The 14,316-nt window shown below is 48.4% G+C and overlaps 1 long non-coding RNA gene across 1 annotated transcript; it reads left to right on the forward strand.

Annotated features, from left to right (window-relative positions):
- The first annotated feature begins 483 nt into the window (after positions 1-483).
- Positions 484-5,749, forward strand: LOC104976640 (uncharacterized). The gene is made up of 3 exons (XR_001494430.3): positions 484-1,210; positions 1,622-1,760; positions 2,565-5,749. It is a non-coding gene; the product is annotated as an uncharacterized lncRNA (long non-coding RNA).
- The last annotated feature ends 8,567 nt before the right edge of the window (positions 5,750-14,316 follow it).

Raw genomic sequence — 14,316 nt, forward strand, 5'->3', positions numbered from 1 at the left:
TCCAGACAGATGCTATATACTGAGACGTCCAGGGATTGAAGACGACAATTCACTCTAAAGAGTTAGTCCATGGTGTAACTAAGACAGAGCTGGCTGTAGACATCATCAGTTGAGTTGTGTCACCAAGGGAAAATATTTACTCATGGAGTCTAGAGTTAGGTTCAGTAATCAGATTCCCAACTTTGAGCTGCCACCCTCAGGAAACCAGATAACCTTGGTAAACTGCTTCTTTGGACCTCAGTTTCCTCATCTACAAAATGAATGCCTGTCACGGACAGCATGGAATGCTGTAAAAGACATGCCTGACATACAATTAGAGCTTGGTCCATGGTTGCAATTATATTTTCACGTATCATTTTTTTCAGCACTCTGTAACCGCAGCTGATCATATCCTCTGTGCCCAGTCTGTCCTGGGAGCTAAGGATATAGGCTTGTTTATTTCATAAGCATTTGCTGAACAGCTACCACGTGCCAGGGCTTCCCTGGTGGCTCAGCAGTAAAGAATCTGCCTGAAGTGCAGGAGACCTGGGTTCGATCCCTGGGTTGGGAAGATCCTCTGGAGAAGGGAATGGCTACCCACTCCAGTATTCTTGCCTGGAGAATCCCATGGACAGGGGAGCCTGGCGGGCTGCAGTCCATGGGGTCACAGAGTCGAACACAACTGAGTAACTAACACTTTCACTTTCATTTACCATGTGCCTGGCAGACACTGCTGAGCCCTGAAAACGGACTTGGGTGGAAACAGACAAGACCCCTACCTACAAGGTGGCTCAAGGCGGGGGAGGCAGACAGACATTCAAATAACAAAAATACCTGCCATGGAGAGGTCCTTGCTGAATGCCAGAACTTCATGGGGCTCCCGTCCAGTGGACTCATCACCGGGGTTATCAGCCCCTTTTGCAGATGAGAAAACTGAAGTTCAGAAATGTGAAGAAACTTGTCTAGGTCCCCACACCTAGTGACTGGCAGAGCCTCAACTATCATAGAACACAGACCAGCCTGACTCCGAAGTGTGGGATCTTTCTCAACCGCACACAGCTGCTGGGGTACGTTTCAAGTTTCTGGGTGAAGACACCAGGCCAAGGCAGAGTCGAGAAGACGCATGGACACCAGAGGCATACAGCTTTCAGAGGCTCCGGTCTGGGCAGGATGTAATTTGCAGGCTACGGAAGAGGATTTGAGAAGAGTACGCTCCTCTGGGCCGTGAGGGGTACTGGATGTGTCTTGGTTTGTGTATGTGTGTCTGTGACCATACACGTGTGTCTCTGTTTCTGTGTGTGAATGTGTGCATGTACCTCTTGTGTTTGCGTGAGGAGGGGAGGCAGACATGTTTGTATGTAAGTGTATGTGTATTTGCATGTCTCTGTGTGACTGTGTATCTCTGACTGTGTCTGTATTTAAGCGTGTGTGTGTGTGTTTGAGTGACAGTGTGTGTCTGAGTTGGGGGTGTGTGGATAGATGTGTGCCTGTGCATATGCATTTGTGTGCATCTCTCGACTGGCACGCGTGTCTTTGGAGACGTGTCTGTGTGTGCGAATGCCTCTGTGGGTGTGTGTGGGGTGAGCTGCCCCCCTGCCCCTCCGCAGGTGTTTCTGTGGAGCTAATCGAACTTGTCCTTCAGAACCAGGGAAACGACAGCGTCGGGGCCTTTAGCCTTATCTCCCAGCCTGCCGTTCTGTCAGAGGAAATTAGATTTGCTTGGCACAACCTGCTCCTTGTGAGGTCATTTTGGCTGCGGTCTGCACGTTCTGCTCTCCTAGGTATTTGTCTTTTGATTGCTTGATGAATACGTCCCAGCCAATGTCGAGATTAAGAGAACATGAGTTTCGGGGGTGGGGGGCAGTGGTTTAAAATAAGAATCATCCAAGGGTGTAACGTTAGCTGTCTGTCTTCTTTGCTGTGGACTTGGAAGCCATGGTAAAGAAGATAGAGCTTTGGCTTTGGAATGGTAATGTTCAAGTCTCCTGTTGGCCCCTTACTTAAAAGCTGTGTGACCTTGGGGAGGACACTGTACCTTGCCAAGCCCAGGGTTTTTTACATGCTAAATTCAGAAGTTCTTTGGAGGAGCCAATATAATAAAAGATGAAAATGTTCTCAGAAATCCACAAAGTCCTTAAATTCTCTCATATCAAGGCTAAGAGGCTGAGCGGGAAGTCTCCAGGCTCAGAGGTCAGGAAGGTGTATGTTTGGATCCTTGGCTCTATTCTTTTCCTAACACAGGAACTTCAGCAAGTTGTGATGCCTCCCTGAGCTTCAGATTGCTTCTCTGTTAAACAGGATATTATTTATAAAGGCATTTAGCTCACTGTTAGCCACTGTGAGGGGCCCCCAAACGAGAGCTGTTACTATTTTGGCTGATACAACAAGGTGATGGGAATATGAATATCTTCCCACTTTCAAACTGTCTGTGAATGTAAGCAAGACACAGCCTCTGGGAGCGAGGGGGGAACCGACAATGTGATTTAGGTGATTTACTATTATTTGTTTTTATGACTTCAAGACGCAGCGTCAGCAGAGTGTTCTTGGCATCGCCATTTCTGACCAGCAATTTGTGTTTCCTCTAGAACTCAGAGGCTGTTCTAATTGCAGAAAGGAGCTGAGAACGAGGTGGCCTCCATCCCAGAGTGGTCTAGACCAACAGCTGGGGGCCAGCTTCCCCACATCTCCAGCCACATCCCTTCTACAGGATTCCCTCACTCCAGCAAGGCTTCACCTCCTGCCCGTTGCCTTGGAACATGCTGTTCCCTCCCTGGGAATAGCCCTTACCACCACCCTACCCCCAGATTGTCTGGGCTGGGCTCCAGGTGCCTCTGTTCAGGCTAAGACAGATGTCCCTGCCCCATGTCCGCAGCCTACCCTGGATTCACCACACCATGTGTGATGCCCAGGGCATTTCAATGGTCTGCTCTGTGTCTGGCTCTCTCCCAGCCAGTGCCCTCCAGGAGGGCAGGGACAGGGAACGACAAGGCCCTCAGTGGATGTTTGCAGAGTGAACCCATGGAGATCAGCTGTTTTCTCTGATTTTCTGTCCCTGCCCCCTTAGATGCAATGCCTTCAGATATCAATCTATTCATCCAGACTCGCTTCCGACAACCATTTTGCTCAAAAACAGAGATCTTGGAGAGACTTACCCTGTCGATTTGGTTTGGTTTAGAAGCAGGTGTATGTCTGCTGGACTGCTGGTCTTTAATAAGAGTGCCACGCAGGCCAGAGGACAAAAGTTTCCCAAGCGCCTGGCCAGCTTTCTCCAGTGTTTTAGGGCTAGCTTGGGGGTTTGTCATAAGGACCGTGGTCATCCATGTAGACCTGTGACGTCAGCTTTGGAGAGTGGTTGGGGACCTAGGTTCTGGAGGTGGACTACTCAGTTTCCAGCCTCAGAGACACTGAACCTCTTTGTACCTCGGTTTCCTCATCTGTACATTATCTGCCTGACTGAGGTCTGGTCAACATTAAAGGAGCTCATCCAAGTAAAGCCCTTGACCCAGCGTCTGGTGTAAAGTGAGTGCTCAGTGGAGGTGAGCTAGCGTCTCTTAGCACTGCACCTGTAACTGATGGAAACGCCAGCCCAGGCCTCCGCTGTGACTGTAACAGAGGCCGCATAGCTGCAGTGAGACAGCGACATCCCTTCTGCCAGAGCTGAGCTCCGGGAATTAGACGTTGGAGTTACTCCTTAATTCAGATGAGTTTTTGTGAACAGGAAGACATCATTCAAGAAGAGATATGAGACCTGTCTGTACCTGATGCGGTGTGAGCCTTTCTCTTCCTCAATGGGTGCCTGGTTATGTGAGTTGGTTGCCTTGGTGGTTGGGTCACCTGATGGCATACAGCAGCGGTCAGCAAACAACAGTTCTCAGGCCAAATCAGGCTAAATAAAGCTTTACTGAAACACAGTCACGACCATTCCCTTACATAATGCCTATGAGTGTTTTGCACCATAATGGCAGAGTTCAGTAGTTGTAACCGAGACCACAGGGCTTGCACAATCTACAATAGTTTCTGTCTGGTCCTTTACAGAGAAGTTTCCCTGGTGTTAGACTGAAGTAGGATTAAAGCTGATTAAACTCAACCAGAACACTGGGCACCATCCCATCTCTCGCTCTCCCTCAAGCCCTGGCATCAGGCTGGTCACCAAGACCAGATTATTTTGCCCCACACTGTCTCATACATTTGGTCCCCCATCTCTTCCACAAAAGCCACAGCCTTCGTTCAGCCCTTTCCCCACCCCTCTTGACTATCACACACGAGGGCCACCACCAGCCCATAAGGTGTCTGGGTGAATTAGATAAGGATATCTTCTGTGGGTCGATGCAGCTCCACCACTCGTCGCTGGGCAGCAGGGGTGCCTCTTGGCTGGAAAGCCCCCACCTAACACAATTGATTATACTGGATCAACTGTAGCTCTTACACCTCTTGGTTCCGTCTGTTGATTATAGTGTCTTCTGGCGTCCCTGTCCAGGCAGTCCTCCACACCAGAGCTAGAGTGATCCTTGTAACCAACTTGACCACTTCATGGCTTCCCCTGGCCCCCAGGACAGAGCCTATGAACATGATATTCAAGGCCCTTCGTGGTTTGGTCTTGGCTAGTCTCCCTGTCCCATGGCTCAAAACCTGCTCAGTCCACATCACATCTGAGCCCCGTCATGCAATTTGAGCCCCCACCCCCACCGCCACTCACCATGAGACCTAGATTTCCACACTTGCTAATATTTGGGGGATCAGCACAGTCTTGTCCTTAGTGAAATACTCTGCTTTTCCTCTTACCCATCCAGAAAATTCCTAGTCATCCTTCAAATCCACTGCAAGCATCTTCTCCCTGTTTCACCCTCCCCAGTTCTCCCAAGCAGACTTGGACCCTCCTTCTGCAGTTCGATTCAACCATGGTCCATAGCCCATCAGTGGGTCAGGTTAGCAGGATAGTGGACCTTGATGAATGCTTCTTGAAAGATGAATTAGGGTGAAAACACATAAGTGCATCATCTTTGTCAGGTGTGGGTATAACACAGTATGAACAGCACAAGCCATGGAGCTGGACTGCCTACGTGCAAATCCAGCTCTGCAATTGATTAGCAATGGCCTTGGGCAAGGGACTTCACCTTTCTGTGTCTCAATTCCCTCATTTGGAAAACAATGATAATGATAGCACTTCCTTTATGGCCTACCATGAACATTAAATCAGTATATTACTTAATATATGTTTGTATATTATGTATAAATATATTTGTGTGTTTGCACAACTATACCTTGGAGATATAGCACATTTGGTTCCAGATCAATGCAATAAAGCAAATATTGTAACAAATCAAGTCACACAACTTTTTTGGTGTCCTGGTGCATATAAATTATGTTTACACTATAGTCTATTAAGTATGCAATAGCATTATTTCTAAGAAAACAATGTACATACCTTAATTAAAAAACTACTATTGCAAAAATGGCACCCAGACTTGCTCAACACAAAGTTGCCACGAACTTTCAATTTATGAAAAACATAATATCTGTGAAGTGCAATAAAGCAAAGGAAAGGCCTTATGGGCTTCCCTGGTGGCTCAGTAGTAAAGAGTCTGCCTGCAGTGCAGGAGATGTGGACTAAATCCCTGGGTGGGGAGGATCTGCTGAAGGAGGAAATGGCAACCCACTCCAGTATTCTTGGCTGGAAAGTCCCATGGACAGGGGAGCCTGGCAGGCTACATTCCATGCGGTGTCAGAGTTGGACATGACTTAGCAACTGAACACGTACACACGGACACGTATATATTATATATACATATATATATATGGTGCTAAGTCCCTTCAGTTTTGTCTGAGTCTTTTCGATCTTAGGGACTATAGCCCACCAGGCTCCTCTGTCCATGGGACTTTCCAGCCAAGAATACTAGAGTGAGTTGCCATTCCCTTCTCCAGTAGATCTTCCCGACCCAGAGACCAAATCCGCATCTCTTATGTCTCCTGTGTCGGCAGGCAGGTTCTTTACCACTAGTGCCACCTGGGAAGCTCAATATAGATATAATATAGATATAGACGTAAATAGAGATCTACTATATTATCTGCTTAGAAAGATCCCTGGCCACACATGGAATGCTATAAACATGTTAGCTAGTGTGTGTGTGCATGTGTATGACCGTGGTTTATGATGAGCCTTATCTGAAAGCCTATGCTCTGGCTGAATCTATTTTGATCCTTATTAAAGCAATTATTTGATTATATTAAATTTTTTGGTATTCTTTTCTCTCTCCTTGACTAGACAGGCAGCTCCTGGGACGTGATAGATGTGTCTTATTTATCTCTGCATTCCAAGCATCTAGCATCATACTTACTTGATCAATGTGTGTTTTTTTTTTTTTTTTTTTTAAGCAAATGAGAAAATGAGGCCTAGGTGCAGAAGGTGAAGCCCCCAGGGTCTCCTTACTCCAATAGCAGGGTCCAGTATCCTCCAGCCCCTCCCCAGCCTCCACCTTCTCCTGGAGGAAACATGCCAAGCCTGCCTGGGATTCAGGCAACTTTCTCAGGCTATCTGGTGTCCACGATGAGAATAGGTGAGCACCGCTCACTGTCGGCGAGAAGGAGGAAGGCATGAGGGACCCTCGAGCAAGAAATGGAGCTTCCAGACTGATGCCGGGGAAAATGGAAACTGCAGCTGACCTAAGAGATTTCTATAATGAGAGAAAACCAATTTAAATGCAAATAGCCCACAGCTAGTTGGGGAAAGATTCCACACTGCCTGCCGAGGAAGGATGGGAAACAAACACAGCCCTCATCATGAGGCTGGTTCACCACTGGACAGGAGGGTTGCTTTATCTGTTTAGGATTAAAGTCTAAACTAGTGACCAAAGTCACATGCATTGCTGGCAGCATTTCCTGGTGCTCTGTTGTTCCCATTGAGAAATGGGGGTCTCTAAGGGGGCCAGCTGTCAGCCACTACCATTTACTGAGGTCCTGGCAGGTGATAATTGCCTGGCACGACATAGAAGACAAAAGATATCCTGTAGATGGGCACGGCCTCTGAGGGGCCTGCAGCCTAGGGACCTTCAGACCCTAGTCAGTTCTGGAGCCATAACAACAACCAACATTTTACAGAGCATTTTATGTTCCAAGCCCATGGCTAAATGCTTGATATGATAGTAACTCACCAAATTCTGACAGTGACCCTGTGAGATACAGCCTATTATTATTCCCATCTTATAGATAAGCAAACTGAGGTTCTAAGACCCAGACAGGGTTCCAGAACTCTGGCTCATACTCCCCTGATGTGCTGGGGAGAGACATAGAGTACACGTGCCCCAGAGCAGAGATGCTCGAAGTCTGGACGCCCTGGGACAGAGGCTGCCCGTGGTCTTGGCCTGGGACAGAAAACATAATCCTGATCAACAGAACAAGAGGTATGGGTTGCTCTGTCATTAACTGGCTATGTGACCTCGAGGGTCACTTTCCCTCTCTGGGCTCATTTGCTTATATAAAATGAAGAAAGCAGTCTCAAATGATTTTAGGCTATAAAATTCTATTATTCTAGGACTCCAGCTACTCTCAGGAATAGCCATTGTCCAGCTGATAAAACACCTCCTTCACTCTCCTTTGTGGCCCGGGCCCTGCCCTCTACCCCTTCTGGCCCGTATCTGTTGCAAGGGAGCACTTTAATTTCCTCCTTTGGTTTCATAATTCAAGGACAGCACCATCTGCCACATTAAATCCACAGTTCCTGATAGCCTCCTTCTCAAAACAAGAGATGGATAAAGGCTTCATCTGGTTTATTTCATGGACAGAGAAGGAGCTGGCAAAACCAAGTGGGGACAGCTTTGGCTTTGCAAGCTGCAGTAATCCCCTAATCTTCTGGGAGGGCCCCAGAGCCCATTCTGTCATCTTCACCGCCTACTCTGGCCAAGTCATTGTGATGATGATGATGAGAGATGGCATTTACTAAGGCGCTTCTGAGTCAGGCATGTTCCTAAGTGTTTTGTGGGTTAATTTATTTTATCTCTACCACGTCTCTGCGAGGAAGGAGCTAATAAACATAGCCCCACTTGACAGATGCAGAAACTGAGTCGAAAGAGGCTTCAGAAACTTGCCAGAGGCTAAATGTGAACTGGCTGGGGAAATAAACAAATGCAAATACATCCCAGGATGGCCAGGCTGAGAAGGGCGGGGCTTCACAGCCCAGTGTTCTGACCTCTGCTCTTTGAGGAGGTGGAGCCACTCTCCTCTATGAGACATTCACTCATCACGTTTTTGTGGAGCAGCCCACAGGGAGCCGGGTGCTGCTTTCCAGGCTGGAAACAAGGCCCACGGGGGCCCAGTCTCCTAGGCCTGACCCTTCTGTACAGGAGACAGGCCCCAAATAAGCAACTGAATACACAGACACAGTCATTTTAGGAAAATACAAAAGGGGGCGAGAGAGAGACACGGGGATGGGGAGAGAAGGCCTCTTGGCGAGGAGAACTTCTGAGCAGAGACGTGGGCGTTCAGCCTCGGCCCTGGACTCCTCCACCTCAGCCTGAGGGGTGTGCGTGGCCTGATGGCTCTCTGTCGGGGGGTCTGTCAGGGGTCTGTTCTGTGCTTTATGAGGCATTTAGTAGCATCACTGGCCTCGACCCGTAAGATGCTGGTGGCAGCCTGCTCTCTAGTGTGACAGCTAACACTGTCCCCAGATGTCACCAGATGTTCCTGGAGGACAAAATCTCCCCGATGCAGAACTGCTGAGCTACGAGGTCAGCAAAGCAGACAAATGGGCAGAAGGGATAGCAAAGCAGGCTGAGTGCATGAGAAGCCGAAAGAAGACTGGTTTGGCTCAAGGGCAGTGGCCCGGGGGGAAGGCGGGTGGGATCATCAGGGCAATGGGCTCTTTTATAACTCTCTGGAAAGTCCTCAGTAGCATGCCTCTGTGCCAGGAAACGTGCAGGCCATGCCCAAGGACCTAGTGCACACTGTAAGGTGGGCATAGCCAGGGTGCCATCAGCTGAAGGCAGACATCAGCATGGGGCTGTCCATGGTCACAGAATAGAACGGGATATTCTGGACACAAGGCCAGCAGAGCTCCTTGGAAGGCAGTGAGCACAGTACCGGAAGGCCTCGGGCAGGCAGTGTCTGGACCGCCTCATGAAGAGGGAAACAGGTGACTGAGGCCCTCACCTTTCCAGCATCCTGGCTTTTCCGTTGCCATTAGCAACCACCCCGCTCCCCAGGGCCCCATCACAAACTATTTTGGTGGATTTCTAATCATGGTAGCCGCCCTAGCCTAGCCAAGGGGTTGGCATGAGACCCAGGCTTGGCTATCAAATTCTTTCTTACTGGAGTTAGAATATTGGGCAGAGAAACCCACGGGCAGAGGATGACTTGAGTCAGCTTTTCTAATGGAAATGGAACAAGGCATGTTCTTTTGTTCTGGCATATTTTTTTACTCTCTCAGCTCCCTAAGAGACCATCATTTCTCTCTCTTCCAAGGCCTCCTAGTTTTTCAGCTTTTCCTTGTAATGCCCTTTTGATTGATGTATATCTATTTAATTTACCAGTGAGTTTCTGATGCTTGAAACCGCAACTAAAATAGAAATGGTGCATTGTGAAGAGGGAAAAGGGAGTGTGTATTTCTGATCCATTACACTCGGTACTTGACATTAAACAAGCTGTGTATCCTTCTCTCTCCTAGCTGCAACCAGGAGCTTCTCCAGGTCTGGGACCCTGTGTTTTTCTTTTCGTACCCACATCACTCAGCTCACACCTGCCTTCTTCTTAATTTAGTTCTGGCTGTGCTGGGTCTTCGTTGCTGTGCATGGGCTTTCTCTGGTTGTAGCAAGCAGGGAGCCCCTCTTCATTGCTGTGTGCGGACTCCTCACTGCAGGGACTTCTCTAGGCACCCAGGCTCAGTAGTTGTGGATCGTGGGCTAGGTTGCCCTGCAGCACGTGGGATCTTCCTGGACAAGGTATCGAACCCATGTCCCCTGCACCAGCAGGTGGGTTCTTTACCACTGAGCCACCAGGGAAGTCCTGGGGCTGCCTTCTTTTTGTACTCACCACAGCTTGTAATGACTTTGTGGGATAATTTGTTTACTATCTCCTCCCCCACTGTGCCGGAGGTCCCACGGAGAGAGAGCACGTGCAGTCTTAACACACAGGGTGACCGACCATCCTGATTTGCCTTTGTCACATGGGCTTCCTGGTTCTTGGTCTGCCAGTGCCAGAATCAGGAAAATCCTCAGCAAATTGAGACAGTGGTCATCCCACCACGGCAGGCATATAGGAAGCTTTCAATCACCATTCGTCCCTGACACTCAAGAACTACATGTTGAAAGGGACTGTAGAGGCATCCCAGCATGAGACAGATTCTTTTCTTCAATTACATTTTTTTCACACCTACTCTGTGCCAGGGAACCAGGTTGCCCAAAGCAGGAGATTCAAGGAAGGGGCATTCCAGCAGCCAGAACTGCAAGTGCAGATTAGAACCAGACTGAGGAGGGGCTCACACGTCAGGCTAAAGAATCTGAATACACACAGGTGCGACAGATTCCAAGCAATTTAGAAGCAGGGAGGAGACCTGGAAAGAGGAATCATTTAGGAGCGATGCCTCAGCAGCATTTACCCCAGGATCTCTAATGAAGGAAACTTTTGCAGGGGCTGCTTAATGAGGGGATGAAACCTGAAGTCGTTTTGTCACTTCTTCCTAAGGTGTATTTCCTTTTTCATTCAAACACAGCCATCTGCTCAGTTCAGCATGCAGAAAATGCACCCCTCTGGAAACATACATTCATTCGTGGCTATGTGGTGAATCCTACTTCTTTGCTTCTCATGGAGATCCAGAGACCTGAACTATTCCACGAGACCATCCTTGGGGTGGGTTTCATTCCTGCTCTGTCCGCAGGTGAAAAACATGGATGGGCAGCCAAGCACACTTTGGGGGTCTGAAAATCATCAGAGAAGAATGTTTCTAATCCAGCTCCCTCATTTCAGAGAGGGGCTTCCCAGGTCATGCAATGGTAAAGAATCTGCCTGCTAATGCAGGACACTCAGGAGATGCGGGTTTGATCCCTGGGTCAAAAACATCCCCTGGAGTAGAAAATGGCAATCCACTCCAGTATTCTTGCTTAAAAAACTCCATGAACAGGGGAGCCTGGCAGGCTCCAGTCCATGGAATCACAAAGAATCAGATACAACTAAGCAAGAGCATGGCAGTGGCATTTCAGAGAGGGCTAAGAATCTTCCTAAAAAGACCTAACAAGCGAGAAGCAGAGAATGGGCTGTTCACTCCTTACCTTTCTGAATAAAGAACTGAACAGCATAGAAGGGAGCCCCTAGCAGACAGGAGAAAGTTCTAGGAGGTGAACAGATGCAGAAATAAAAAGATAGAATCAGGTGGCTAGAGAGTTTTTCCCTCTTTAAAGTCTTTCTCAATCCTTATTACACCACGAAGACACTCAATGGGGCACTAACCTCTGTCACACCTCTCTAGATATCCCATTTAATGAATATCTAAAAGGCTTCATGAGCCTAGAGTCTTCAATGGGCGACCCTGTTCCTCTAGAATTCAGTAATACTGCTTCATTTGCATAATATTTCTTTTTATGAGTAGCTTCTATTTGTGGCTTTCCATTTATAGTAATGAGTATGCTTCCCTTTAGAATCAACATATTTTGAGCTTTAAATGTGAGACAAATTCAAGAAAAATACTGAGGGAAGAGGAGACCCAGTAGACCAGGGGTATACAGCTGTTGCACAATTATTGGTGGTCTTCAAACAACTGAAGCTTGAAAACAGGGGCAGAGGTCAAAGGTCATGTGATCCCAGGCTGCTCACCTGAGCAGTCTCCATTCATGTCATTCAGCAAATGTCAAGCCTGAAATGTAAAAAGTGGCTCCTTAAATGAATTAGAGACAGAGACCCTGGAAAAATGTCAGAGGTTTCTTCCCATGACCTTGAACAGATAAACCTCCTGAGATGAGAGAGAGTAGATCTATTGTTTAACTTGGCAAAGGACCTCCTGGTGACCCCTTTAGAAAGCGGTCTCCTTTCTAAACAAAAAGGTGGCTGGTGAATTTATATGATTCCTATGAAAAATCACTGGAACAGTGATCATGGCAGGCATGGGGTGGAAAGGCAGTAGCAGCCTTATTGGCACCGTGTTAAGTTCTGTGCTTCCGAAAGCTTCTCCCTTGATGCAAACTCCCTATAATGCTAATGCTAATATTATCTGACATTCAAGGAGCACATACTATGTGCTACGACCTCTTCAAAGTTCTCATCCATTCATTTAATCCTAACATCAGTGCTAGGAGACAAGTATTATTACTCACATTTTACAGATGAGAAAACTGAGGTCTTGAGAGGCTAAGCATCTCCACAAGGACATAACCAGAAGAGGGTAGAAGCAGATTCAAGCCCAGGCAGTCTGGTTCTAGAGCCTGCCCCCAACTATCACACTTCACAGAGGTGAATGAGTACAGGCTTTATCTTCATCTTACAGATGACGACTCTGGGCTTGGAAGGTAGAATAATTAACCTGAGATCACACAGCTAATGAATTGTGAAGTCAGCTAAACCACCTCCCAAGAGTAGGCAGCATTTTCCTGAAAGCAAGTCATTTCACTAATTAACAAATGTTTATGGAGCATCTACCCTATGGGCAAGACCCCTCTTCTTGCACACACGTGCTCTTGCACTAGCCATGTACAATTGGGGGCATTGTTCCCTCCCTACTCTCCCTCAGACAGGGGTACGGGGCAGTAATCTCATGACTTCTTCCTGGGCCTCTGGGTATCTGGATGAATCTAAGGCAGACCTAAGGGCCCCAGAGACCTCACTGTGTGGCAGAATCAGCCAACCTGGGCAAAGGCTGTAGAAACTTTATTCTGGTCTCAGTTCTGACATTTTCTGCTAGAGTCTCTGCGCCTTCCAAATGGTCTGACTTAACTCATGGGGTTATTGCAAAAATGCAATGGGATGATGGGCAAAAGACTTTTCTTCCTGTAAATGGCTCCACGTAAATGGTGGCCATTAGCTTGCATTGCTCTCTGGTGCATGGTTTTAAAAAGATAAATTATTGTTTGTTTCTAGTTGTCAAAGTCTGGGCGTTACAGGAAAACACACAGAAACAAAGAAAAAATTGTTCATTACCCCTCCACCCCTTGATGATCTCTATTAATCCACTGATGTATTTCCTTCTGGCTACAAAAATGTAAATGTGAATATAATCATTGCCTGACAAAATCCAGCAGGGTCCCATTGCACTAAGAATAAAATCCAAACTCCCTGTAAACGCCTCACCTTGGCTTTCAGACTAGTTATCCTGCCTGTGCCTGACTCTCCCCACCTCTTTTCTCCCTGCTCACGCACTACTTCTCTTCCTTTATTTTCTTTTCTAATACTCCAGTTGCGTTGTCCTTAAAGCCTTCGGCACTCTGCTGGAAATGCTCCTCCCCAGATCCTCATGACCAGATGTTTTTCAATGCAGGAGGCAATCAAACCGTCAGTTCCTCGGATCATCCCTACCTGTCCCTCCCTCTGAACGAGCCCATCTTACATCTTCTTTATGGCACTGTACTACTCTCAGAATTACCTTGCTTATTCCTGAACATATTCTATATGTATGTCATCTGCTGCTGCTGCTGCTGCTGCTGCTAAGTCGCTTCAGTCGTGTCCGACTCTGTGCCACCCCAGAGACGGCAGCCCACCAGGCTCCCCCGTCCCTGGGATTCTCCAGGCAAGAACACTGGAGTGGGTTGCCATTTCCTTCTCCAATGCACGAAAGTGAAAAGTGAAAGTGAAGTCACTCAGTCTGTCCGACCCTCAGCGACCCCATGGACTGCAGCCTACCAGGCTGCTCCATCCATGGGATTTTCCAGGCAAGAGTACTGGAGTCGGGTGCCACTGCCTTCTCCGGGTATGTCATCTGACTGCCTCCCAAATAATACACTCACCTCGTTGCCCTCCATCACCGAAATGTTCAGAATATTGTCTGGGACACAGCACCTTAGCTACTTAAAAAGTGAATGGAGAGGGCGTGGGCCGCAGTGGGGCTGTGGGCACCCCCGGCCACAGCCCGCCTGGCCTCTGCCGCCTTGGGTGGACCCCGGGGGCCCGCCCGAGTGGGTGTCCCGCCCATGCGCTGAGCTCTGCTCGACCCGCATCGCGGCCTCCTTGGCCGCGGGCCGGGCCTGCGCCGGCTGCGTATTCTCTGAGCTCAGAGTCGCGGACCCCCCAGCCCGCCGCCAGCCGGACTCCGACGCGGGGCTGGTTGAGCCAGACCTGTGACGTGTCCCTGGCCTTCTAGTGGAGCTTCCTCAGGCGGGCACTTCTGTCTTCCTGCCTTACAGAGGAGCCCTCCCCACCAGCCCGCCC

This window comes from Bos taurus, chromosome 20 (assembly GCF_002263795.3).
Source record: "Bos taurus isolate L1 Dominette 01449 registration number 42190680 breed Hereford chromosome 20, ARS-UCD2.0, whole genome shotgun sequence".
NCBI lineage: Eukaryota > Metazoa > Chordata > Mammalia > Artiodactyla > Bovidae > Bos > Bos taurus.